General features: G+C 33.9%; 1 protein-coding gene across 8 annotated transcripts in view; it reads right to left on the reverse strand.

Moving 5' to 3' along the window:
- The window catches only part of TRIQK (triple QxxK/R motif containing), an 83,121-nt gene that overhangs the window by 46,724 nt on the left and 9,338 nt on the right, over window positions 1–27,059 (reverse strand). For 6 of the 8 annotated variants that reach the window (XM_019032855.4, XM_004047282.5, XM_055349376.2 and 3 more), the window contains exon 2: window positions 24,640–24,798. The exons of the other annotated variants lie outside the window; for them this stretch is intronic. The gene's annotated coding sequence lies outside the window, so the exon portion shown is untranslated. The remainder of the gene's footprint in view (window positions 1–24,639; window positions 24,799–27,059) is intronic. 8 annotated transcript variants of the gene reach the window in all.

Below are 27,059 nucleotides of genomic sequence, written 5' to 3' on the forward strand. Positions count from 1 at the left end.
GCTGGGTCCCATGGAATTATATTTTTAAATTCTAAACTTTTCACAAATATAAAAGGGATAGGCACTTCAAATCTGAAAGGCCACATGAGGGAGATAACTTCTATTAAATAGCAATTTTTTCAAGTACGAAAATGATTGTTATGATTCACCAGGGTTTGACTTCAACAGTATGGGAAATGTACTTGAGTTAATCTTCTGGATTATATTTGTAAAAGAAGATAGGTTAGTTAAGCTGGGATTGGTCTATAATGTAACTCTTAGTAGTCAAACTAAAAAGTAATTAATCGCGTAAATTACACTATCCTTTAAATAAAGATTTTTTTATGTAAACTGCTCTTTCTAAAAGTTTTAAAAACTTTCTAAAAGTTGTGCACATGTACCCTAGAACTTAAAGTATAATAAAAAATATAAATAAATAAATAAATAAATTTTAAAAAGATTACAATAGGCTGGGCACAGTGGCTTACACCTGTAATCCCAGCACTTTGGGAGGCCAAGGCGGGCAGATCACCAGAGGTCGGGAGTTTGACATCAGCCTGGCTAACATGGTGAAACACCCCCCCACCCACGTCTCTACTAAATATACAAAAAATTAACTGGTCTTGGTGGTGCACGCTTGTAATTCCAGTCACTCAGGAGGCTGAGGCAGGAGAATCGCTTGAACCCGGGAGGTGGAGGTTGCAGTGAGCCGGAATTGAGCCACTGAGCTCCAGCCTAGGCAACAAAGCGAGACTAGGTCTCCAAAAAAAAAAAAAAAAAAAAGATTACAATAATATGATACCAAACAAATGAAACTGCAGACCCTGTTTTCAGGATTACAAATTGCTAATACAAGAAGAAACACATATCCAAACATGTAAAAAGAACAAACATCTACAATTCTGATGTAAAGCCAGTAAGGGAGGCAGCTTGTACCACTGCACGCTAAGAGCTTAATCAAACAAAAGGAATGAGAAGAAGCAAGGGTACCATTAGCTTCAGGGATTCTGAGGTTCACAAAGGGCAGTTTCATATCCACTTGACTATTACCCGACAAACCTTCAGACTGCTTTTCCTGATGAGACAAAGAGTAATTGAAAACGGGGTTATGATCTAAAGATCACAAACTTTGAGTTTTCAATGCTTACAATCCCTCTAAATTGGATTATTTTAAGAAAATTAAATAAAACTCAAGATTGTTTGAATTATCACAGGAATAAAAAAACTATTTCATCCAGCTGGTACCAAAAACTGGGCTAAAAAATGAAGGAAAACAATAAGCTCTAGACGTAAACATCTCAGATGGCATATACTTTTATCTCTGTAATTCCTGACTAAATGGATGTAATTTCTTTTATCATAATTCATCTATATGAATGGCCTTTTCTTGGCTCTAATGGAATATTAGTGAATTCTTATGATTCAGAATTTTCAATAAATTTTTCTGAAACAAAAATTTACTAGCAAAAAAGACACTGCCTTTATGTTTAGCCCAAAGGTTAATTGCATTTGACTAAGAATTTCTGAGTAATACATCTGTGTTCAGTGTAAATGAAACATTCTGATACACTTTAAGTCTTATCAAAATCACTACTAATAACCAAGTTTGTTTTATCCAATGTTAAAATTTTTATTTTTCTTAATTTATATGCATTTTACATTGAAACAAAACATGAACCAAGTTCCCAAAATTTGGTAGTTTTAGGATAAAACTACTATTAATAAGTTTGGGAAGTCTACTGAAAACCTTTTCTGAGTCTCTACATGCGTGTGCTCTGTCAATCTAAGAGGGGGCTTACATAAGTCACATTACCCAATATTACTTGCCCGATTTCTCAAACAGTGCACATTATCATCCCATGAAGCCTCTGTTTCATGTAAAGTTTGGGAAATAGAGGCCTAGATTATTGGAAAGCTAATTAAAATGGATCATAACAGAACGAAATAAGCATTTTGGTTAACGAATAAAAGATATCAAGAACTGGCTAAGAGACATGCTTATCAGTCATTTCCCCAGCTTGTGATAAAGGAATATCCTGTCATCAGATACCTATAATAGGATGACCATATAACTTACCATCCAAGCCAGAACACTTTTGAGAGTGAAAGAGGGCCCCATTCATTACATCAAGATAAACTTAAACCAGGACCATCCAGGACAGCCCTTGCCCCAACTATGAAGCACACAAGGACAGTTTACCATACACCATAGCTCAGTTAGTTTTATCACCCATAAGGTGTTGCGGTACCAGGAAAGAATGGCAAGTCTTCTTTTAAAATACTGCATTTCAGAAAACAGATTAATATTTTAGGCAATACCTGAAACAGATATGAGAATATCACAATAGTAGGTTATGCTGAGATAGACTGTCCTTATTTACAAAATCATCCTCTGGCACATGGCACTACTGAATACTCTGTCGTCAAATTTCAAGCCGTCGGCTTCCAAGTCAGCACTTTCCTGATTCTCCTTCTACATTTCAATTTCTTCTTTACCTCTTTCATTAGCATTCTTCCTCTAGCTGCCTATGAAACTATGGCGTTTGTGTTCCCGTGTTCCCCATAATTCATTAACTTTATATATTATGCCCTCCTTGGGTACCTCATTCCCTCAAATATATTCCAAGGGCCTATATACCTACCCCTAACTTCTTCAATCATACATCTAGCATCATTCTAACAAAGCATAATCAATGTGAATTTCTTATTTTTCCTTTAACTAGCAAGTTTCTCCTGTTTTCTACCTTTTTTGTTTGTTTTAACTAAACTGACCAATACAGTGTTCTCATTGCATGCTATCCTCTTCTGACAGTGTTAACTTGGATCACTTGATTAAGGTGGTACCTGCCTAATTTCTCCACTGAGAGAGAATTTTTAGTCTTTTCCCCTTTGTAATTAATAAGTATTTGGTGTGGAGGTGCTTTGAAACTATGTAAATATCCTATTCATCAAATTTGCCACTACTTGGTTAGCATTTATTGATGTTTCTTGGTTGAATTAATTACATTCTGACAGGTGCCATGTGATGATTTTATAATTTCCTCATTTCTTCCATATTTATTAGTTAGTATCCTACTTTATTAAAAAGCATTTCCTTCTCTCCATTTATTTATTCATATATGTGTTTATAGCAGTATGTACTCATAGATTTTTTTATTCAATTAGTTAGAATTAATGTATATCATTTTTAAAATTTTGATTCCCAAATTGTCCTGGATTTGGCCAGTGAAAGTTCCTTCAAGGTGGTTTGTGTCCTTTTGGCATATCACCGTCCTTTTTTAAGAACCTCTTTATTTTCTGACACATAAGATATTTACGGTTTAGCATGTGTTTTACCTGCTGCTGCCCTGGGACCTGCCATTTCTCTAAGGGCCCAGTTCCCCTTTAGTAGAGAATGTTTTTTAGAAAGCAAGATCTGGGGACAAGATATGCTCATTTCTAATAAACTGATACTGTTCACAGGCCTTCTAAGGAGAGAGAGCTAGGAAATATATGTATTGGTGTGAGCTCAGTACTTCCAATTTCCAATCCAACATCACACAGCTCTCATTCTACTATGCCCTTTCCACATTTATATTCATAGCTTTCCTCTCTAACATTAGGAAACCTGTCAGACATTATTATCAATGTAAAGTTTTCATGTTTAATTTTTTGTATAATATTTTATAAAACAATTAATACCTAATATTTCTAAAATTTGTGAGTCACCTATGAAACAAAGGATAAGAACCGATTTGAATTAAATCTACAGAATAAATAACCTGTGCTCATACAGACCAACTTGGTGATAATGGTAATATTAAATACCCCATAGAGGTCTATCACCTGATTTTACACCTTATAGACATATGCTCCACGCTATGGCAAGGAAAATGAGACTGTGCTTAAACCAACCACACCTACTGCTGAAGCTGGCCATGGGGTCTGTTTCTCCTAAACACATGACTGTCTGCAAAATGGGCAGATAAAAGAATAAAACCAGTGTTCTTTGAAGATAAGGCATAAAGATTCTAGATAGAAAACTAAAAGCATCAGTCCTATGTGTAGCCACATACTGTATGTTTACATGGGTATTTATACATTTAAAAATATAGCTTGTCTTTATCAGTTTGCTAACATTCAAGATATATATTGTGAAATCAAGTTTCTGTATATTGATTCATCACTTAATCTAAGGTTTAAACACAATGGTTCTCACACTTCTGACTATAAAATACACAGATAACATATCACTCACTGAACCTCCTTGATCTATTTTAGCGGCAAGCATCACTTATGCTAATTTTTAGTCATTTCTATGTGTATTATCAATTTCAAGTAATTAGGTTTCCAAATTCAACAAAAAAATCCTTAAGTGACTAGGGAAAGTCACTCAGTTCCACACAGAGAGAGCAGGAGAGAAAGTGTGAAATAAATAAAAACCTCTTTTATTTTTGTAATGGTGGCTATTTCAATGGTGAACTGAAAAAGCAAGTTCTAGTTTGGTACATGGATAGTTTCCAAAAGACGTTCAATGTTTATCCCTTGACTAAATAAAGAATAGTAGGGAAATGTACCAGACAAGAAGGCATAAAACCTTAGCCATGTCTTTTCAATGAAAGACTAGATGACATTGACAAAGTCAATCAGTTTCCCTTCTTACACAATTGCTAAACTCTCTTCCAGTTTAAAAAACATAGAATACATAAGCATATGTATCAGGCTAAGGGTAATTATTTTCATGTCGAGAAACACATCCTTAAATATTAAGACAGAACTAACAATAAGTACATAACTTTTAAGCATATATATCTTAAAACTAATGGAAATTATGTGTACTGAAATAAGCTTAAGTATATAAGAGGAAACAAAGAGCTCAAGACAACAATAAGAAGGCCCTTTATGGAAATTTTGCTTCTAATGTAATAGTTTCAAAATGCTGTATGACTTATTTAAAAGAGCTTTATTAGTAATTAAATGTCAAAAGTATAAAAACAACTGGTCTATATCCAATTTCATAGAAGTTGTACTAAACGCATTCATCATATCGAAGTCCCAGGTGATTATAGCATTAGCACTTTGTTAGTATTTGCAGACTGCTAGTTTTCAAACAGATTGTGGTATTATAACGTGTATTTATCAACTATGATGCAAATTATGCTTTTAAAATACCACCGAATTTTTCCACTAGAGAAATACAATAAAGAATTTTGAACTTAAAAAATTGAGAAAGCAACGTGGAAAAAGGTTAATGGAAATAAGCACTAGGCTATTAGCTAATATAACTCTACTATGTAGAAACAAATAAATAAAAATAGACGGAATAGTACAATACGAAAAAGCATAAGTAGATTTCCTGTTACAATGGATTGATGGAGAAAAGAATTTCCCAAGTAAAACTGTAATACAAACAAAAAACCAGAAGTTCTACTTTGTGCCAGCTTTTTATCTTCCATCTCCTATTCCCTAATTCCCACTCTATCAAATCTGTAATGCCTTTCATAAGGTATTTCATTTAAAAAGATGTCAAAGTTCTGCTTGATAGTTAATTGATGGCCTTTTTAAGAGTATTCAGTCTCACAAAAAATAACAAAGAAAAGCTAGCAAATGAAAATATGAAAAATATACTTTTAAATAAACTGTTCGAGAGTAATAAAAGATTCCAACTTGATCAATGTTGTGAACTACAAATATTAAAACACTTCAACAGCAAATGTTTAGAAATTATTGCTAAAATAAAATAATCAGGGTTTTGGTTAAAAGCGTGTTCATTCTGTGAAAATTCACCATCTACATATTCTGTTTTGTGCACGTTCCTTTATGTACAGTATTATGCATCAACAGAAAGTTTTGAAAAATTAGTAATGTACCTAAAGTGATAAGTAAGCACAAATTAGAAAAGACAAAAGATTGAAAAATAATGAACCTAAAAGGAAATAATAGAAAAAGAATAAAGTCCTTCACATACAAAAAGTCATAAACTAAAAGCAATAAATAATTAAATTTAAAAAACAGAGTCAAAAGGGATGATCAACATAGACAAAAACTGAGCCGTTGAAAAATAGTAACATGGAACAAACTCTTGTCCTGACGGAATAAGAAAAAATACACAAACAGTATTAGATATTTAAAAAAAAGACTCAGTATTCAGCAGAGATTAACATTATATAACAAGAAGATTCTATTAAAAATGCCATATCAATAAATTTAAAAATTAAAACACATTTCTTAAAAAACAGACTTACCAATAGCAGCTGAAGAAGGTAGAGATCAAATAGAATAAAATTCAATGGAACTATAATTTTTTAAGTCAATCAATGTTTAAAAATCTACCCTTAAAAAATAAGACATACACACACAAAACAGGTAAGATTAAATGGTCAACAAGGAAGTTTTATTAACCATTCAAGGAACACATAATCCCTACAACAAGCTTTATCAGGTATATAAAATATTAAACTATTTTGAAGCCTAAAAATTGGCACACTTCTCAACTCATTTCATAAGGCTAATAGAATCTTGAAATGAGAACAAGGCAAGATCATTATGAGAATGAAAAATTACAAGCCAATCTTATTTATGAACAAAGATATAAAAATCCTTAACATAATATTAGACAACCAAATCCAGTATGTATAATCATAATGATAAAATTTTCCATGATCAAGCTGGGCTAATCACAAAAATGAAAGGGCAATTTAACATTAGATATTATCTTAGTAGTATTCTTGTTAACTGATTAAAGGAGGAAAATACTGACAGACCTCAATCAATACAGAAAAATAAAAGTTACATTCAATACCCATTCATTATTACGGGGGAGAGAGAAGGAAGAAAGATAGAGGATGAACAGAGGGAGGCAGGAAAGAGAAAGCAAGGAATTTAGTAAATAGAAATAGAAAAGAACTTTTTACCCTGTTGATACATAGGCAAACAGACAAAGCAAAGATTATCCTAAATAGAGAAAAATTAAAAGTTCTCTTTTAAAAATCATAAGCAAGACAAAGACATTGTAGTGAGACACCCAGATAGCACAGTAAGACAAAAGGGGAAAGAGCATAGGGGATTGGAAAGGAAAAAGAAAACATTATGATTCACAAATAATATGACTCCCAGGTGGCAAAGTGGAGAGAAACTACAGACAAATATTTGAATCTGTATGAAATTATTTGTAAGAGCTCAGCCAGGTTATGATATATAAAGTTTATATATAAAATTCTAATTTAGTATAGCAACAAAATCTATAAAGCAGCTATAAATACTATGGAATACCTCTAAAAGTATATGCATGACTACTTATTGAACTGTTATAGGAGCTCAGATTATTACAATAAGGTAAGAATAGTAATTAATAAAATATTTGAGGGAGCAATGTGGCAATACCCAGTAAAATTAAAGATTATGTACCTACAAGAACCATTAATCAACTGCTAGTTATATGAACTAGGGAAACAATTCTATATGTGCACAAAAACACTAGTAAGTACACTCACTGAAAATGTTTTTAATAACAGCAAAAAAGGAAAATAAAACTCTGCATGTCTACATAATTTATTCATAAGTGAAATATAAAGCAGTTAAAATGTGTGAACAAAGACACATGTATTTATACACTTACAAAACAACTTAAAACATGAAAATCAATAGTCAATATTATTTAGGGAAAAATATACCTATACCAACACACACACACGCATGCACCCAAATGATAAATGCCAAATTCTGTGGTTATATAGCAGGAATGAGGAAGTACAATTAAGATCACTCGTACAGGGTTATTTATTTAATCAGATTTCTTGACAGTATATTGCTGGGTCTTGCTTGTTTTACCCAGTTGAAAATATGTGTTTTAAATGTACAATTAAGATCATTTTATTTAATGTAATTATCGATATGTTGGCATTTATATCCCTCATCCTACAATTTATTTTCTATTTGTCCCATCTGCTCTTACCTCATCTTCTTTGTTTTTTTTTTACTTGCTTCTTTGGGATTAATTGAGCAATATTTAGTATTTTATTCCATCTTCACTTTTATTAGTCATTCCTCTGTTTTACATTTTTAGCAGTTACTAGAATTTATAATACATATTATGTAACCTTTCATAATCTATCTTCAAATAATATTATACTACTCTACATATTATATAAGATCTTGCAAAAGTAAACTTCCAATCTCAACCCTCTATCCTTTGGGATATTATTGTCATATGTTTCACATCTATGTTTTTATCAGTATAAACCATTGATAATATTTTTGCAGTAAAGAGTCAACATATCTTTTTCAAAACCTTAAAAATGATAAAAATGCCTTTTGTATTTACCTACATATTTACTATTTCCAATACTCTTTGTTCCTTGTGTGATGTTTCATTTTCCTTTTTTCTGAAGAATTCCATTAACATTACTTGCAGTGCAAGTCTTTGGGCAACAAATACTCTCAGCTTTTGTTTAGAGACAAAAACTTTTATTTTGTCTCTAATTTTTGAAGAATATTTTTCTTCAAATAGAATTCTAGGGTTCTAGGGACACAACTATTCTTACAGTGCTTGAAAGCTAACACTCCTTTGTCTACCAACTGGGATAGTTTTGTGGAACAGTGTTCAAACTTATCTTTAGGTTTACCTTTTTATATTTTAAAATTTTTAATTGAGAGAGATATATATATATATTCGAGGTGTACAACATGATTGGATATATGTATACAATTTGTAATGATTATTACAATCAAATTAACTAACACATCCATCACCAACCATTTTAAATTTGTCTTTAGTTTATATTCCTCACCCATACTTGCTACTTTTAATGATTTTTGCATTATTGTTTTCACCAATTTAATTTTGATGTGCTTTGGTGTCTGTGTGTCTACTATTATACTGGTCAGACTTCTCTGAGCTTCTTAGATGTATCGTTTTGTAATTTTCATCAAATTTGGAAAAACTTCTGACATGATTTCTTGAAATACTTTTTCTTTCTTCCCCTGCCCCTGCCACTATTCTGAGACTACATCTACACATATATGAGACCATGTATTGTCTCATAACTAACCGAGGCAGTGTTAATTTTTGTTGGGAGGGGCAATTATTCACTCTGCCTTTCATTTTGGATCAATGTTACTGCAATATCTTCAAGCACACTGAACTTGTCTTCTGCAGTGTCCTATCTGCTGTTAATACCATAAAGTGAAATTTGTGACTCAAAAATTATACTTTTCACCACTAGAAGTTCCTTTGATTCTTTCTAATATCTTCTATATTCCTCTTATGTTAAGGTTTTTCTTTTAATATTTAAAGATGTAATAACTGATTACATTTTTTGCTGGTAGTTCTACCAAATCTATCACTTATAGATCTATTTCTATTGACTGTTTTTCTCTTGGTTATAAATCACACTTTCCTGCTCTGTGACATGACTAGTAATTTTTACCAGCTAATGGAACTGCAATTGTTACATTGTTTAATGTCTAAATGTTATTTTACTCTTTTAAAACATTTGGGGCCTTTTGTTGAGAGGAGAAAGAGAGTTAAAATCAGCATGGTCAGGTTTTACTTAAGTTTTTTCTAGGTTGCATCTAAGCAACCTTTAATCTAGGTATAGATCAGCCTACTTCTAAAACATTATCCCCAATGGGGTCTCAACTAAATGCCCTGGTTGATTATGAAGATATGCCATTCTGAGTGGTCCAAACCTTAATATCTCCCCACTCTGTGTGAGCTCACAGAATTGTTTTATTTGTGAATTTGAGAGAAGCAAAGGGGATAGAATGGCTTGACCCAGCAGGGTAAACAGCAGCTCCACACAGCCAAAATGCCTACCCAATGACTCCATAAGGCAGGAAGACTCCCAGCTTCATGGATGTCAGAGACATGAAGGGATATCAGAGAAGGAAAGAAGCCACACTGGCTTTGCCCAGGAAGGTAAGCAATGGCTCCACACAACCAAAAAGCTCACCCTACAACCTTCCCAGGCAAAGAGATGTCCTCCTCCACAGATCTCAGAGAAGCAAAGGGGCTATACCTATTTGACCTGGGAAGGCAAGCAGTGTGGCTCAACACAGCCAACAAACCCACCCTACAACCCTACTCAGGCAGGGAGATTCCCACCTCTATGCATTTGGGAGAAATGTAGGCACTAGTCCTGCTTGATCCGAGAGGTCAAACAGCCACTCAATTCAGCCTAATGCCCATCCCAGGGTACCATACCCAGAGGGAAGCAAACCCTCATCATGCATTCCTAAGGAGCATAGCCTCAGGTCCCACCTGTCCAGAGCAGCAACTCCACCTAACCCTGCAGCCTGCACCCTTGCCCAACTGCAGATCCCAAATAGCAGAATTACCCAGCCAAGGAATATGTCTTATATCTGGGCTGACCAGAAGCCACTGCAGTACCCAGCCAGCAGCTCCACGTAATAGGAGAGCCTGGTCAGTGGTCTCACCAGCAGAACCCAGAGAGTAGCATTATCTGACATCACAGCGAAGGTAGTGGCCCAGCCAACTAGAGAATACATAAATTCTCTTCAGGGTCATCACCAGCTGACCCTTCATGAATCACAGGCTAGACAAAATAATGAAATTCTATCTGTGTCAGAGAACTCCTGTAAATGTGAGAAGCCAGGCCTGTCTTCTCAAATGTACAGACCTATCAATAATCACCTTAAATGTAAATGGATTAAATTCTCCAATTAAAAGACTTAGAGTTGCTGAATAGATTTAATAAAAAAAAAAAAAAAAAGACCCAACTGTATACTGTCTGCAAGAGAATCACTTCACTGTCAGGGACACAAACAAACTGATAGTGAAGTAACACAAAAAGATATTGCATGCAAATGGAAAGCAAATGAGAGTGGAGTAGCTATACTTATATCAAATAAAATAGACTTTAAATTTTAAAACCATAAAAGAGACAAAGAAGGTCATTATATAATAACAAATGGACTTTTCCAGCAAAAGGATTTAATGTTTGTAAATATATATGCACCCAACATTGGAGCACCCAAATAAATAAAGCAATATTAGTAGATATAAAGAGAGAAATTGACTCCAACACAATAATAGCACAGGACTTCAACACACCACTTACAGTAATGGACAGATCACGCAGACAGAGAACTAATAAAGAAACATTGAATTTAAGCTGCACTCTAGGCCAAAAGAACCTAACAGATGTTTACAGAATATTACAACCAACTGCTGAAGAATATACATTCTACTCAACTGCACATGGAACATTTCCCAGGATAGATCATATGTTAGACCACAAAACTAGTCTTAATAAATTTAAGAAAACTAGAATAATATCAAGTATCTTTCTGACCACAATGGTATAAAACTAGAAATCAATAACAAGAAGAACTTTAGAAACTTTACAAATACATAGAAATTGAACAACATCCGTCTGAAAAATGAATGGGTCAATGAAGAAATTAAAAGGGAAATTTATTTATTATTTATTTATTTATTTTGAGACAGAGTCTCATTCTGTCACCCAGGCTGAAGTCCAGTGGCGTGATCTTGGCTCACTGCAACCTCCGCCTCCTGGGTTCAAGCAATTCTCCTGCCTCAGCCTCCTAAGTAGCTGAGATGACAGGTGCCTGCCACCATACCCAGCTAATTTTTGTATTTTAGTGGAGTATTTATTTTGTATTTTAGCCTCCCTGTTGGCCAGGCTGGTCTTGAACTTCTGACCTCAGGTGATCTACCCACCTTGGCCTCCCAAAGCTCTGGGATTACAGGCATGAGCCACTGCACCCAGCCAAAAGGGAAATTTAAAAATTTCTTAAGACAAATAAAAACACATCAAAACCTATGAGATACAGCAAAAGCAGTTCTAAGAGATAAGTTTAGAGCAATAAATGCCAGCATCAAAAAAGAAGATCTCAAATATAACATAACATTGCACCTCAAGGAACTAGAAAAATGAATAAATGAAACTTATAATCAATAGAAAGAAGGAAATAAAAATCAGAGCAGAAATAAATAAAACAGAAACTAAAAAAATACAAAAAGTCAACAAATGAAGAGTTAGTTGTTTTTTGCAAAGAGAAACAAAATTAACAAACTCTTAGCCAAACTACATTTTTAAAAAAGAGAAAAGACTCAAATAAATTAATGATGGAAAAGAAGGCATTGCACTGAAATCACAAAAATGCAAAAGGTCACAAGACATAATTATGAACAAGTGTATGACAACAAATTGGATAATGTAGAAGAAATGGATAAACTCCTAGAAACATGCAACCTACCAAGACTGAATCATGAAGAAATAGAAAATCTGAACAGAACAATAATAACTAACCAGCTTAAATTAGTAATAGAGTCTCTCATCAATGAAAATCCCAGGGCATGATAGCTTCCCTGTTGAATTCTACCAAACATTTAATAAAGAACGAAAATTAATTTTACTAAAATTATTCCAAATAATTGAAGAGGAGGGAATACTTCCAAACTCATTCTATGAGGCCGTAATTACTCTGATAATGCAATCAGACAAGGATGGAACAAAAAAAGAAAACTACTCTGATGATTATAGATGCAAAAATCCTCAACAAAATACTAGAAAGAGCCCATATCATTAGTTCTGATCAAGTGAGATTCACCCCAGGATGCAAGGATGGTTCAACGTATGCAAATCAATAAATATTATACATCACATTAACAGAATGAATGACAAAATCCACATGATCTTTTCAACAGATGCAGAAAAAGCATTTGACAAAATTCAACATCCCCTCATGATAAAAACTCTCAACAAATTAGATATAGAAGGTACGCACCTCAACACAATCAAGGCCATATGTGACAAACCCACAGCTAATATACTGAATGTGGAAAAGTTGAAAGCTTTCCTCTAAGATCTGGAGCAAGACAAGGATGCTCACTTTTACCACTTCTGTTCAACATAGTACTGGAAGTCCTAGCCAGAGAAATTGGGCAAGAGAAAGAATTAAAAGGCCTCCAAGTTGGAAAGGAAGAATTTAAATTGTGACCGTTTGCAGATGTCATTATCTTATATGGAGAAAATACTAAAGATTCCACTAGAGCTGCAGGATTTGAATTCAACATACAAAAGTCAGTAGTATTTCTTCTTTGTTTTAGACAGAGTATAGCTCTGTTGCCCATGCTGGAGTTCAGTGGCACAATCTTGGTTCACTACAACCTCTGCCTCGGGGGTTTGAGCAGTTCTCCTGCCTCAGCCTCTCAAGTATCTGGGACTAAAGGTGCCTGCCACCACACCTGGCTAATTTTTTGTATTTTAGTAAAGACAGAGTTTCGCCATGTTGCTCAGTCTGGTTGAACTCCTGAGGTCAGGCAATCTGCCTGCCTCAGCCTTCCAAAGTGCTAGGATTACAAGCACAAGCCACTACGCTTGGCTGACAAAAATCAGTGGTATTTATATATACTAAAAGCAAACTATCTAAAAATGAAATAAGGACAACAATCCTATTTACAGTAGCTAAAAAAAAAATGGGACACTTAGTAATAAATTTAACCAAGGAGGTGAAAACTCTCTGCAGTGAAAACTATTTTTAAAAACTGATTAAAAAATTGAAGACATACATAAATGGAAAAGCATTCCACGTTTATGAATTGGAAGAATCACTATTGTAAAAATGTCTGTATTACTCAAAATCATCTACAGATTCAATGCAATTCCTGTCAAAATCCCGAAGACATTCTTCATACAAGTGGAAAAAAACTATCTTAAAATTCATATGGACCCAGAAAACACCCTGAATAGCCAAAGCAATTTTGAGCAAAAAAGAACAAAGCTAGAGGCATCACATTACCTGACTTTCAAATATACTATGAAGCTACAATAACCAAAACAGCATGGCATTGGCATAAAAACAGACACAGAGACAATGAAACAGAATAGTGAACCCAAAAATAAATCCATACACTTACAGCCAACTGATGTTCAACAAAGGTGCCAAGAACACAGAATAGAAAAAGAACAGTCTCTTCAATAAATGGTTCTGGGAAAAGTGGACCTCCACATACAGAAGAATGAAACTAGATTCCTATCTCTTGCTATATACAAAAATTAAACAAAATGAATTAAAGGCTTAAATATAAGACCTGAAACAATAAAACTGCTAGGAGAAATGCTAGGAGAAAACAGAGAAAACACCATATTGGACACACATTGGATTGAGCAAGGGTTTTTTTGGGTAAGATCCCAAAAGCACAGGCAACAAAAGCAAAAAATAGATGAATGGGATTCTGCTAGAAGCTTTTTAGAAGAGGAAAAAGCAGAGGAAACAAGCAATAGAGTGAAGAGAGAATCTACAGAATGGAAGAAAATATTTGTAAACTATGCATCTGTTAATATCCAGACTATATTAGGACTATATATCCAGACTATATTTGGAAGTCGATCAACTGAATACAAAAAAAACCCCAAATAATCCCATTTTGAAAATGTGCAAAAGACCTGAATAGACATTTCTCAAAAGAAGACATACAAATGGCCAAAAGTTATATTAAAATATCATTAATCAGTAGGAAAATGCAAATCAAAACAACAAGACAGCACCTTACACCTGTTAAAATGGCTATTATCAAAAAGGTAATTAAAAAGTAGCAAATGGTTTGCATGTGGAGAAAAGGAAAACTCTTACACACTGTCGTGGGAATGTAAATTAGTACAGCCATTATGGAAAAGAGTATGAAGGTTACTCAAAAAAAAAAAAAAAAAATAGAACTACTATATGACCCAGCAATCCTACTGTTGGATATATATTCAAAAACAAATAAAATCAGTTTGTCAAAGAGGTATCAGCACTCCAATGTTTATAACAGTACTATTCACAATAGCCAAGAGATGAAATCAACCTAAGTCTGTATAAATGAGTAAGTGGATAAATAAAATGAAGCATATGTATGGAATGAAATACTATCCAGCCATAAAAAAGAATCAAATCCTGGCACTCATGGCAACATAGATAAATCTTGAGGACACTATGTTACGAGAAATAAGCCAGGCACAGGAAGACAGCTACAGCATGATCTCACTTACATGTGGAATCTAAAGAAGTTGATCTCATAAATGTAGAAGGCAGAACAGTGGTCAACAGAGGCTAGCAAGGGAAAAGGAGGAGGGTACAGGTAAATTTTGGTTAACAGTACACAGTTACAGTTAGAAGGAATAAATTCTGGTGTTCTATTGTAGATTAGGATAACTAAGGTTAACAAATATGGTATTGTATATTTTAAAATAGGAGAATTTTGAATGTTCTCACCACAAAGAAATGATAAATATATAAGGTGATGGATATGCTGGCTAAATGCCCTGATTTGATTTTGCACAATGTATACGTGTATTAAAACATCTTACTGTACCCTATAAATATGTATATTTATTATATCTTAATAAAACAAAGTTAATAAAAAAATTAAATAGATAATGAGTGCTGACTGTGATATAGGTACTGTCAAAGGCATATTTACATATGATAAATAATTTTTAAAGAAGCTGGCCAGATGCAATCATTACCCGTTATCCTATGTTGGGCCCAATTTATGTATCTCACCCAATTCACTACATACTAGACTTTCAGTCACTTGCCCAATGGACAGCACTGGCCATTACCTTCAACTCATTTTCCAATACCACTGATTGATGTTGCTTCCCCTGTAGTGAAGATGAAGGCACAGCCCTATCACCACTTTCACAGCTACAGCAATATCTACACCCTGACACATGGAAGCTCAGTTCCTCCTGCCATCTCCAGATTCCAGTGAAGCCACAACGCATACGGTGTAGGATCTAACTTCCCCAACAATTACCTACTGGGGTCAGGGGACATAATCTGAAAGTGTAGGGACAGTAACATACCATAAAGTGAGTTTTGACCAATGTGAAATGAGAGATAGGAAGATGTTGGCAGATAAATTATTTTTCTTCCTCAATCTAACTGACTTGTCCTGTACAGCCTGTCTGTAGATGCTTCACATGACTAAGCAAGAGTCTGTGTTCGCTCGTGCAGCTGTGGACAGCTTAGTGACCAACTTACATTTGTTTTTTCCTCCTTATGTACCATATAGGTATGTATATAGATACATATTTGTTCAAAGATTACATGCATGTGCAGGCATGGATATTCATTCTAGTTTTAGCATGTGCCCCAAGAGGTAGCTATATGTATTAAATTTAGGATATAAAATACAGTTAATTATCAATTAAGTTATTTTAAAAAGTACTAAAACATGTCCAGAAAAAAGCAGCATTTCTAATTAAAAATAGAAGCAAAGAATAGAAAATGAAAAATATATATCTTAACTTAAATAATATAATTAAGAACTAAAAATAAAGTTACTTTCCCAGTGAAAATATGCTCTGGGCAGAAAAAAAAATGACTAAAATATCAAAACGGAAAATTAGAAAGTGGTCTATTTAATAACAACAAAGGCTAAGCCTTAATGAAAGTCTACTACATTTCCTAGGATACTTTGATGATATATAGAAAATAATGAGTAAATTATTTCTCAAGTGTGATATATCTAGGAAATAGATCAGTGAAACAAAAAGAGTAATATCACAGCATACAAACAGAAAATTCACATATAGACGGAAAAAATCACAGTTTACATTGCATTCATGTTTAAAATAAAACATCACTTTTTCACATTTTGAAGATCTCCCCCCCTAAATATGGAAAGAAAAACAAGCCAGAGCTTTAATATAATATTTTTTTCCGACCTGGAACAGCTGCAAAAAACAAATCTTGCTGGAGATAAGCTTGGTTATAAATATCAACATTCCCTTTAAATAAGGGAGTCCAGTTTTCATACCATCTGCCTCTTTCTAAAAGGGAAAAAGTATGAAAATCATAAACCAGGACATTCCCTTTCAAATAAGGCATTTAAAAATGAATGTAATAAAAAGGCTATGAACTACTCTGAACCCGTCTTTAAAATTGCCCTATTTAGCTCAGATCAGAAAATGGGATTTTTTTGAAAGCAAACAACTTTTATTCAATGAATAAACTGCCTAAAGCAATTAATATTTTTAAGTGTTGTTTTCTAATTTTTTCACATTACTAGCCATAATAATAATCTCTGATTGAACCATATTTCTCCTTTATGTGTCATACTCCCTACCATTTATTTTATATTTTTTATTTTATTTTACTTTTTTTTTTTTTTTTTTGAGACGGAGTCTCGCTCTGTCGCCCAGGCTGGAGTACAGTGGTGCAATCTCGGCTCACTGCGAGCTCCGCCTGCTGGGTTCACGCCATTCTCCTGCCTCAGCCTCAGAGTAGCTGGGACCGCAGGCGCCTGCCACCACGCCTGGCTAATTTTTTGTTTTTGTATTTTTAGTAGAGACGGGGTTTCACCGTGTTAGCCAGGATGGTGTCGATCTCCTGACCTCGTGATCCGCCCGCCTCGGCCTCCCAAAGTGCTGGGATTACAGGCGTGAGCCACCGCGCCTGGCTCATTTATTTTTTAACTATGTGTGTCACCTCTACTTTTTCTAAAAGGTTTTTAGAGCCTATTCTAAAGACCTCCATGTTATCTCTAACAGCACAAAAATCTAGTTATTAAGAGACTGGACTTTTCTTTTAATACAGATTCTATCCTCTGCAAAAATCCTTCCTATGCCTCTCTCAACAGTGTTTATATATATATATACACTTAAGTTTGGACTTTATCTTAAAGCCTTCTTTCGTGGCCGGGCGCGGTGGCTCACGCCTGTAATCCCAGCAGTTTGGGAGGCTGAGGTGAGTGGATCACCTGAGGTCGGGAGTTCGAGACCAACCTGGCCAATATGGTGAAACCCTGTCTCTACTAAAAATACAAAAAATTAGCTAGGCATGGTGGTGGACTCCTGTAATCCCAGCTACTCGGGAGGCTGAGGCAGGAGAATCACTTGAACGCAGGAGGCGGAGGTTGCAGTGAGCTGAGATTGCGCCATTGCATTCTAGCCCGGGCAATAAGAGTGAAACCCCGCCTCAGGAAAAAAAAAAAAAAAAAAGCCTTCATTTTTCTTTTGCCCTTCACTATTTTTCATTCTTTAATCCTTGTGATTGAACATTTAATTTTTTCACTCTACCACATCATTACTATTTCAATAATGAAGCCCATAAACTACATCCATTACTTAATTCTTTAAAATATTCACAAGAAAGAATTAATACAAGATGGTTTACCAAATAGAGCAGTCCAGAGGGTTACACTGGTGGCATCTAACGTAAAGGAATATTAAGTATAGTAACACTGAGATGACTTGAGGGATGGTAGAAGAAAACTAAGACAGGAAAAAAATGGCATCTTCTATTTTAAAAATATATGTGTTTAGTCAATTCTTTGAATTACAATGATAGGATTCTGAAAGGCTACTGAAACAAATGCACATAGGGAGCCCTGACATAATTAATTCTCCTTTTCATATTCATTCTCTCCCTTATTCTTTTTCTCACACACATAAAAACACACCCATATACTGCAAACAAAAAGAACAAAACTGAATTTTTAATCATGAGCATTTGTAGTAAAGGCACAAAGATTATGCTTAAATTTGTCCTTCATAGGAAAAATACATCCTAGGACCATTTTGTATTTTTTAATTCACTTTTATTCTGTTTTAGCTATGGACCACCTAGGTCTGTAATTATAGAAAACAAAGTTGCTCTACAAATGGCAAATGACATTTAATTGCTTACTTGGAATGCTGCATCTTCAGTAAAGAGGAAGGAGACAGAGAAATTTCGCCACAGTAATGGTTAACAACATTTAATCTCTAAGTATTTAAAACAAATGATCATTTTACAGCAATCAATATTTCTTCCTTTTCATGATTAATGTAGATATTATGAAACGAAATGAACAATGAGATTATCATTTCATTGCAACAATGAATTCATTGCAACAATATGATTATCAATATCATATCATTGCAACAGGAAAGTTGTTTTACCTTATACCTATCAGCTAGTTTAAAATATTTAAAAGTTTTTTTCATATTAAATTTAGTCCACTGTTTATTTCCTCACTTCCCTGAACAAGAATGCAGGGATCTTTGTTTTGTACACTGAAGAATCTCAAACAATAAAGACAATGTCTGCACATAGTATATACTGAATAGACATTTTTGAGTAAATATTCTCCAAAAGACAATTATGTTAATTTGAAACTTACATATTTGATGTTTAATTATTGTAAACTTAATTGAAAATGCTTTGAGTTTTCAAAAATAAGCAATTGTTAAGTTTAGCCCAATGCTGCCTCCTTATATATTATAAATGTGACCTAATGGTTTCTCTGTGCACAGTAAACTGTAACCTTTCCATGTGTAAACAGACTGCAACCGACTTTTGTGCCAATCACTGAGTTTTGGCCAAAGGTGGCCAACTGTTCAAACCAGGCTCAAATGAGGCAAACACCAAGCTGTAACCAATCTGGCTGTTTCTGTACCTAATTTCCGTTTTCTGTTATATAACTTTCCTTTTTCTGTCCGTAAATCTTCCACCACATGGTTATGCTAATCTCTCTCTGAGCCTATTCTGGCCTGGGAGGCTTCCTGACTAGAGATTATTCTTTGCTCAATTAAACTTGTTAAATTTAATTTGTCTAAGTTTTTTCTTTTAATGCTATATTTTATGAGAATTTGTGCCTGATAAAGGGTAGGTTAACTCCTCCCTACTTGTTTCCTTTCTGATTTTGATCCTTTTTGGTGATTAACTAAGATAGGCTTATTTTCCATTTTCAAAATAGGTACAGTAAGAATACCTATCTCACATGGCTATGTTGTAAAGGTTAAATTAAATAGTCAATTTATATTAAGTGCTTCTCACATAGTAAGTGCTCAATAAATGTTATCATCGTCATTACATCATGCTGATGTAACCGATTACTATTGAGGCAGTATGCAGTCAAGGAAGAAAAAGAAAGAAGGAAGGAAGGAAGAAAGAAAGAAAGAAAGGAAAGGGAAGGAAAGAAAGAAAGAGAAGGAAAGGAAGGAAGGAAGGAAAGGGAAGGAAAGAAAGAAAGAGATGGAAAAAAAGAAAGAAAAGAGAAAGGAAGGAAGGGAGGGAGGAAGGAAGGAAGAAAGGAAGGAAAGGGAAGGAAAGAAAGAAAGAGAAGGAAAGAGAAAGAAAAGAGAAAGGAAGGAAGGAAGGGAGGGAGGAAGGAAGGAAGGAAAGAAAGAAAAAAGAAAAAAATATAAACTTGATCTCACATTCGTTTTTGAGCTCCATCTATTTAAGATTCTTAGGATATAAGAATGCTCTCAGAATACACTAAGCCTATAACAACTTAATTACATATACGATGTACAATATCTGGTATTATTTGATCTTTTAAATATCTTCTATCATCAGCTAAGTGGCTTCTACAAAAGTATCTTTGGATAACTTTTAAAATGCCAAATTATGTATGCTATCTTATTGTTCACACATGTTTGAAACTCTGGATTAATAGAGTAACAGTTACATTTAGAAAGTAAATTTTTTATATACACTAGTTTCTCCTGAGGAGAGACCTTTTTAAGAACAGAGTACTGTGGTGTATTTCAAAATGGTTTCTTTTCCCCTCCCCCAGGGATTTTTATCAGATATTTACTGTGAGAACCTAGTCTCACAATATGTATGTATTTACATACTTAGTGCATGTACATATGTACATAACAAAAGGCTTACACACTAGTCCCCATTTTTAAAGCTAGCAACTTAATCTCTAATCGTTGTAGGAATTTGCAAATTATCCTTCAGTCTAAGCAAAAATTTCTCAGGTAAACACTTCCACAATTCTTTATTCTGTATTCTCTTCAGGAGTTGTAAACTTCTTGATGTTTTTTCTACTAAGTCTGTAAGTCACAATTCCTTTTATATATCCACTACATGCATTGTGCAGGTTAATACTGTTCCTCTTACTAGAGCAATAGCCTGACTTTAGATAAAACTGGTTCTGCCATAAGAGCCTCAAACCTTTAATTTCCAATGATAAGTTTAGCATCTCAAATATTTAAAGTAACCCTAGGTCTAACACATAATAGCAAACAAGAAATACAATTTTAGAAAAGCCCTTATAGTACATTCCAACGAATATCTTCCAAAACCTTTAAGAAAATTTCCATAAATATTCTACTTTTCTATTTTCTTTTTGAATACTAAACTTTAGTATAACATTATACAGGTCTCCCTCCATAGCCATCAGGGATTGGTTCCAGGACTCCTGTGGAAACCAAAATCCACAGGTGCTGGAATCCCTTACATAAAATGGTGTAGCATTTGCATTAACCTATGTTGTACATTCCCCTGTATTCTTTAAATCATCTTTAGATTATGTATAATATTTAATACAATGTAAAAGCTATGTAAACAATTGTTTTACTGTATTTTTCTGTTATTTTTTATTGTTGTATGGCTATTTTTATTGCTTTTTTTTTATCCTGAGTATTTTTGATCTGCAATTGCCTGAATTCATGGATGCAAAACCCTTGATATGGAGGGCCAACTGAAAACTTTTTACTAAAAAAATCTATCATCTAAAAAATCTATCATAGGCTTCCAGTTTCCATTTCTGTATGTAAGGAGCTTAGAAGTCACTACTCCATCCCTTTTCCAAGTAAAAAGTTAAACAGACTGAAAAATCAGCGCTCTTTTTGGATTCTTAAGAAAAATGAGGACACAGAGCACAATTCTGACTCTCAAGGTTGGAGAAATAGGCAAATGCAGAGAGTCACAGCTTACCGGACAGAAACCCGTGAGAGGAAAGCGTCACAGGAACCAGTGCTGTGGTAGAAAAACCTGAACTGTAATTGACAAATTGCTAGAGGCTCAGGATGAAAAAGTCTGAATGAAAAACTCTAGGGGAACCAAGACAGAGAAGGACTCCCACACTCTGTGAGTTTTACCCCCAGGAGCTCGACTAGCTTCTCAAGTAAATACCTGAGAAAAATCCCAGTGGGAGGGGAAAAGGAACCATTTTGAAATACACTACAGCACTCTGTCATTCTTAACAAGATCTGTCCTCAGGAGAAACTAGTTAATCAAAGGCTAACTTGCTGGGTACTGTCAGAGCCTAACTGATCTGGGGAAAGGAAAACCCCCAACTCTAGCCCACTCTAGCTTTCCATGTGGAGGAAGAGAAATACTCAACTCCAGGCATCCTGTCTTCACTAAAGGGGGGAAAAAACTGAGAAACACTTGTGAAGTTCACAGTCCAAAAGCCAATGCTCACTAAATGACTAAGACCTAATAATAGGACTACAGAGTGTACCACATAGCTCCATACTTTACCACCATGTTACTAGAGGCCTATTTACAGCAGTTCCTTTTACCCAGTACATCATATCTGTCTATCAAGAAAAAATTACAAGGCATACTAAAAGGGAAAAAAAAAACACAATTTGAAGAGATACACAAGCATCAGAACCAGATATGGCAGGGATGTTGAAATTATCAAACTGGAAACTTAAAATAAATATGATTAATATGCCAAGGGCTCTAATGGATAAAGTACACTCCATGCAATAACAGATGGAGAATGTAAGCAAAGAGATGGAAATCTTAAGAAGGAACCAAAAGAAATGCTAGTGATCAAAAACACAATAGCAGAAATGAAGAGTGCCTTTGATGAGCTTATTCATAGATTGAACACTAGCTGAGGAAAGATCTCTAAGCTTGAGGTAAATCAATAGAAACCTCCAAAACCAGAAAACAAAGATAAAACACACACACACACACACACACACACACACACACACACACACAGAGAGAGAGAACAGAATACCCAAAGATTGTGGTACAACTCTAAAAGGTATAACATATGCATAATGGGAATATCAGAAGATGAAGAAAAAGAGATAAGAACAGAAGAAATATTTGAAACAATAATGACTGAAAATAAATGTCAGACACCAAACCATAAATCCAAGAAGCTCAAAGAACACCAAAAAGGATAAATGTCAAAAAAAAACTATACCTAGGTGTATCATCTGAAAATGCTTTTAAATATCTTTTACCTGGATATCTTATACTCCTTTAAATCAGTACAAACGTATGACAGTCATTAATTCAACTCATCAATCTTACAATTCCCCTTTCCCTCTGGATAGAAGGCAACACTGCACTTCATAGTTCCCCATTCAAAATTTAGCAATTTGCTTTGACCAATGAAACTCTAAATGCCATTGCATAACGAGCCACACTCCCTTCCCACTGCTGCAGTGATCATGGAAGTATATTCAGATAAAACCTTCAATATCTTGGGTCCAGAACCATCCTACCAACTTATTTTGGATATGTAGTCTGTGTGTTGTGTTAAGACATTGAAATTTGGGCTTGCTTGTTTCTACAGCATAACCTGAGCTCCTCTGACTGATACAAAGGGTTACTTTTCCCCAGCAGCCTTTCATAAGTACAACATAGTCTGATTTAAATGCTGCTTCTCCAAGTGATGACAGCATTCTATTCATACTCTTATTATAACACAATACTATAGTAAAATGGCTGCTGGAATTATCCATTTCCTTTGTAAACTATACTCCTGAAGGTAGGAACTGTTAATGCCTAGCTCATAGTAAGCAGTTAAAACACATTTACTGGATTCATTGATCATTCATACGTTCACTCATCAAGGGCCAGGGGCCACTCCGGTTACTAGAGATAGAGTGAAAACAGAGCAAACCAAAATTCCTGCCTTCATATGCCTTATATTCTTGTGAAGGATAATGATAATAAGCAAGACAAATAAGTGTAAATATATAGTTTAATAGATAGTGATAAAAATTATAGAGCAAAGAAATAATATAAAGCTTTGGATGGTCATCAGGTAAGACTCCATTTAGAAGGTGAAATTTTAATAACGACCAAAAGAAAAGTAAGGAAATTGGTCATACAATTGCTATATATGGATGAAGAGCAATTCAGTAGAAAGAATAGCAAGTGCAAAAATTCTGAGAAAATGCCTGGCATGTTCAGAGAACAAAAAGGGAGGCAGTATGCCCAGGGCAAGAGAATGACGATGAGCAGAGTTGAAGATGAAATTAGAGAAGTAACAAAGGTTCAAGTGCTGTAGAGACATTTAGACCAGTTTAAGAGCTTTATTTAGATTTGATGTTGAGTAAAATGGAGAGCTATTTAAAGGCTTTGAGTAGAGTGAGGAGTGGGAAAGAACAGTAAGCGATGAGGTCAGAGATAAACAGAGGCCCATATTCTTCCATTTTATGTCATATTTCCTCTCTCCACAATACATGAGAAAAATGGATGTATCAATTTACTAAGAAATATTGCTGAGTAAATGATATTTTATGATGATATTAATCTGTTTATTACTTAATATGCAGGAACAGTGACTAAAACCAATACATAATTACCAAAATATTGCAATATATCAAAGTATAATAATGTACTGAACATCAAGACAGACCAAGCATTTAATGTAGCAACAAATCTTTAATAGACAATTGATAATACTAAATATTTAACAAATAAATCATTTTAAATGTATAGCTTTATAAATGTTACTTCATTTATTTGGATTTGCTGAAATATCACAAAATAAATACAAGTAAAAACATTTCCTTATTGTAAAACTGCCTTCCATAAGAAAAACCTATGCTTGGAACCCAGGTTCATTGCCAGAAGAAAACAACCCAAAGCAATAAGTACAAAGTGAAAGAAAACAAACCACAAATCAAAACACCTTTTGCAAAATGTTAAATCAAATAAACACACCTTGCGTTGTGTCTTTGATGCTGCCAAGTCTAAACTCTGGAGAGCTGCCAAGGGGTAAGATGTTTCCAAAGCCAAGGTCTTTAGTTAGGTAGCAGTGCTTGCATTCCTGGTAAATTCAATTCCAAATACCAAAAATAATATTCTTGGTGATTTTTCTTACTGAAATTCAAAACAAAGTATATAGAAATAGTAAATGGATGATCTCCAATTCCCTAATTGTCCAGAAATTTAAATCACAGGGAAATCATTTCCAAAAGGTGTTTCTTGGTTTGCTAACTCTGTTATTTATTCAATCTGAATACTTTTCTATGCCAAATATAATTGGAAAATGTTGCATATTATGCCCCATTTTAACAAGGCACATTTTCATATTATTATGAAGGCTCTGAGAAGTCCTGTAACAGAAGAATCTATTTAAATTTATGTGACCCAGTGTGTCTTAAACAATTATCTGAAAAGTAGCAGGAGATGCTTCCACTGTTTTCTAAAGTCAAGCATAAATGTAAAAATACTGATATAAAATTATTTTCTGTTATTTTAATTTGCACAAGGTTGACTTTAAAAACAATTATATTTATTCAGTCGTAAATGTTTAAGTATATGTTACTTTCTAAATGCACATTTTAAAAGCAACATGGAATAATAAGCAGGTAATGCATGATTTATTCATTTTTGTTCAGTGAATATTTACCAAATACATATTAAATGCCAGGCAATGAACTTATGTCAAGTTTTACACTGCAATTGCTCTCATATGGATAAGAGCATAAAATTTAAATATTTCCAAACAGGGATCTAATAATAATACCAACTCAAAATTTAACCCCAACTATTTGGGAACACAAGCTTTACTTTACTAATTCTAATGAGATAATTAAAAATAGCAATTTTGGGGTTACTTTTAAATAGTGTTAACAATACAAGTCAAGAGTAATAATATGAAAGAATAATCCTTTTTAACAAAGGTGCTACAAAATAATACAGTTGGACCCTTCCTCACACCAAACACGAAATTTAATTCAAGATGAATCACAGAACTAAATGCAAAGACTAAAACTATAAAACATTTAAAGGAAATCATAGGAATAAAACTTTATTACTCTGAGTTTGAAAATAGTCTCTTAGATACAACACCAAAAGCACAAGCAACAAAATAAAAAACAGACAAATTGAACTCCATTAAAATAAAAATTTTATGCTTTAAAGAACATGACCAAAAAAGTGCAAAGACAGTCCGCAGAATAGAAGAAAATACTTGCACACCATATATATAATAAAAGTCTTATATCCAGAATATATAAAGAACTCTCACAACTCAACATAAAAGATCAAATAATACAATTTTTAAATGGGCAAAGTATTTGAACAATTTTCCAGAGAAGACATACAAATTGCCAAAAAGCACATGAAAAGATGCTCAACATCATTAGTCATTAGGAAAATCCAAATAAAAACCACAATGAGATACCACTTTACTCCTAGTAGGATGGCTATTTTAAAAAAATACAAGTGGAGATAAGGAATGTGGAGAAATTGGAATCTTCATACACTGCTGGTAGAAATGTAAAATGTTACAGCCACACTTTGAAAAGTTTGGCAACTCCTCAAAAATGCAAACACAGAGTTACCACGTGACCAGCAATTTTACTCTTAGGTATATATCCAAGAAAAATGAAAACATCTCCACACAAAAACTTATATACGAATATTCATAGCAGCATTATTCTAATAGCCAAAAAGTAGAAATAGCTCATGATGAACAGGTATATAAATGTGGTATATATCTATATGGTGGAATATTAAAACGAATGAAATATTGATAATGCTGCAACATGGATGAACTTGTAAACGTGTATCTAAGTGAAAGAAGTCAGTCACAAAAGTCCACTTAATACATAACTTCTATTGTTCCCTTTATATGAAATGTCCAGAATGGGAAGGTCAATAGAGAAAGAAAATAGATTAGTGGTTGCTTAAGGCTGCAGAGGCAGAAGGAATGGGAACTGACATAATGGGTACAGAATTTCTATCTGAGATAATGAAAATATTCTGAAATTAGATAGTTGCACAATATTGGGAATATTGTCAAAACTCCTGAATTATACACTTTAAAATGATAAACTTTATGATTGTGAAATATAGCTCAATAAAGCTGTTATTAAAATACAAGTGTCATAAAAATACAACTCTACAGTCCTTATCTAAAATGTTTGGGCCAGATATGTCTTGAATGATTTTAGATTATAAAAATGTAATAAACCTCATCTACCATAATTACATAACACTCCTGAAAGGATGTGGGGGAAGCATATTAATACTTCATAGAAAAATCTTATGCCATTTAATTACATAAGTAGTCCCATGTCATTTCAAGTCTGTTTTTTGTCTCAATTAAGTTTGTAAAAAACTTGACAAAGTTT

The sequence above is a fragment of the Gorilla gorilla genome, chromosome 7 (genome assembly GCF_029281585.2).
Source record: "Gorilla gorilla gorilla isolate KB3781 chromosome 7, NHGRI_mGorGor1-v2.1_pri, whole genome shotgun sequence".
In the NCBI taxonomy this organism is placed as follows: Eukaryota; Metazoa; Chordata; class Mammalia; order Primates; family Hominidae; genus Gorilla; species Gorilla gorilla.